Source organism: Gorilla gorilla, chromosome 9 (assembly GCF_029281585.2).
Source record: "Gorilla gorilla gorilla isolate KB3781 chromosome 9, NHGRI_mGorGor1-v2.1_pri, whole genome shotgun sequence".
Classification (NCBI taxonomy): Eukaryota; Metazoa; Chordata; class Mammalia; order Primates; family Hominidae; genus Gorilla; species Gorilla gorilla.
This window is the reverse complement of record NC_073233.2, coordinates 110,660,627-110,662,773: the sequence shown is the minus strand read 5'-3', so window position 1 is coordinate 110,662,773 and position 2,147 is coordinate 110,660,627. Positions and strand designations below refer to the sequence as shown.

Genomic DNA, 2,147 nt, shown 5'->3' with positions numbered 1-2,147 from the left:
ACACAAAGGGCTTTCTCACAAAAACAACAAAAAAGTAGCATGTGTACCCGGGTTGCCGCCGAGGCTCGCGCCTGCGCAGTGAGCATCCCGCCCTTCGGCTGCTGGGAGCCTCCCAGAGCCCAGGAGCGGCAGGGACCAGACGCTGGCTTTGGGGCTGCACAACAGCCCAGCGGCTAACGACACCCGCGACGGGGGACAGGTTGATTTGGTTAAACAACTCCACTACCCATTGATTTTCTCAAAGATATTTTGCGAAGACGTCCAGGAGGACAGATTCTTAAGGCCTTTTTAATGGACATTTGGAACAGGCAGAAGTAGACACTGCCTTCTAGATGCGGTTTTAAAGCAGCTGCGGTGAATGATGGGGTCAGATCTCCGGGTGTACAACACGGTTTTCAGCCCGGACGACTGGCGCGGCATTCAGAAATGGCAAGAAGTAAGACAAAGTATGAGCCTTTGAAGGTTGGAAGATTTGGAATTGAGTTTAAGTCTGGCTGCCATAGAGATGTTCCTTGTATCTTTAGTGGTGACTGGATTGGGATGTTCAAGCCTCATCAAACACTTTTTGGCCCACATGAGTGAGGCCAGTGTTGGAATGTCAAAGATGACAGCATTTAAATTCGTGAACTTTTGGACCAATTTCTGCCATTTGCTGGCATTTTTGGAAGCACCAAGGAAACATTCATAAATCTCAATTTTCCAGAAACATTTTTTCCTTTTCCTTTTCACCTGCATCCTCGACAGCTTAGTAGTAACCTCTACAGTAAGCAGAAGGTTCTCCAGCTCTTCGTCTTTTAAGGCAGATGTAGACCCAGTGCTGCTCTTTCTAAAAAGTGTGTAGGAAGTCTCCTTATAATGTCCAAGAGGCTGGTGGAATGGAGAAACCGGTATTTAGAGTGACTTCAAGGGCACTCTATTTAGACGGCACTGAAACGTGAACGTCTGAATTCTATAAAGATCCTGGGAACTGCACTAAGTAACAATTGTGAAAGGACTCCAAGCAGTGGCATCAACTGTATAACATACCATGCTGGTATTAGAGCCTCTCTTCAGTGAGTTGTCCCAGATTGCAGGGATTTATGCAGTTAGCCATGATTGGGTCAGTTTTAGAAGACAAGAGTACTGAAGATGTACAAAAGCCATCTTGGTTGGTGTGTAATGGTGTGGGTGGCCAAGGGATTTGCAGTAATCTTCAGTCTTTAGTGGGTGGATTGAAATTTGTCCCAATCATTGGAATAGCCATGTCTTTGTCAAGCAAAGATGGTGAAGCAAAAGGTGCAATGTCAGATGTCTCAGGAATAGCATTTTGTTTTCTTTACCGCAGGGTGGGGAAAGCAGAACAGGCCTCCCAGTTCACATCAGTGGGTTCTTTGGCCTCACCAACAACATCAGGAACATAAAATAAAGAGATGTGGGCAAGTGGAGAGACCTGGCAGCTTTCTGGAGTGAATTTGTTTTCATGACTGTTGTCCCTAAAGTTCATGCTACTTTGATCTTAGATTCAACAAAACTTCTGGAGTTTTGTTACAGAAAAAAAAAGTAACATTCCTATATTTTCAGTATTTTACATTAGATTTTTGACAGAGAAATATGTACAAATGACCCAAAATCCAAAGAGAAGGAAATACCACTTTCATTAGTAAAAAGTTTTTCTCCCTCTCATCTCATCTCAGCCAACTAGTCTTTTCCAGAGGTAAACAATGCTACTAATTTCTTATGAATCCTTTAATCTACTTTATGCATTAATAAGCATGTCTATTAAGCCTTTACTTTCTAACCCAAAGGGTGGCATACTTTATAACCTATTCCACAATTCATTTTTTCTCACTTAATGTATCTTGGAGACTGCTCTGTATCAGTGACAAAGAGCTGCATTATTCTAATTAATAGCTACATAGTAACCCAATATACGAATTCATCATTTATTTAACAATCCCTTATTAGGGCAAATTTGGGTTTGTTTTCGATATTTACTTTTCAAAAGAAATAATATAATAAACCTTTTACATATGTTACTTCACAAAGAAATACTGTAATTAATAACCTTTTACACATGTTACTTCACAAATGTGGAGTGAATCCGTTAAAAAACTATCTTGCTTAAGGGCTAGGTAGAGGAAGAACTGGAAAAGCAATTCATTGATTCC

At 41.3% G+C, this 2,147-nt stretch overlaps 1 pseudogene; it reads left to right on the top strand.

Moving 5' to 3' along the window:
* The first annotated feature begins 361 nt into the window (after positions 1 to 361).
* LOC101134176 (sacsin-like) lies at positions 362 to 1,543 on the top strand (annotated as a pseudogene).
* The last annotated feature ends 604 nt before the right edge of the window (positions 1,544 to 2,147 follow it).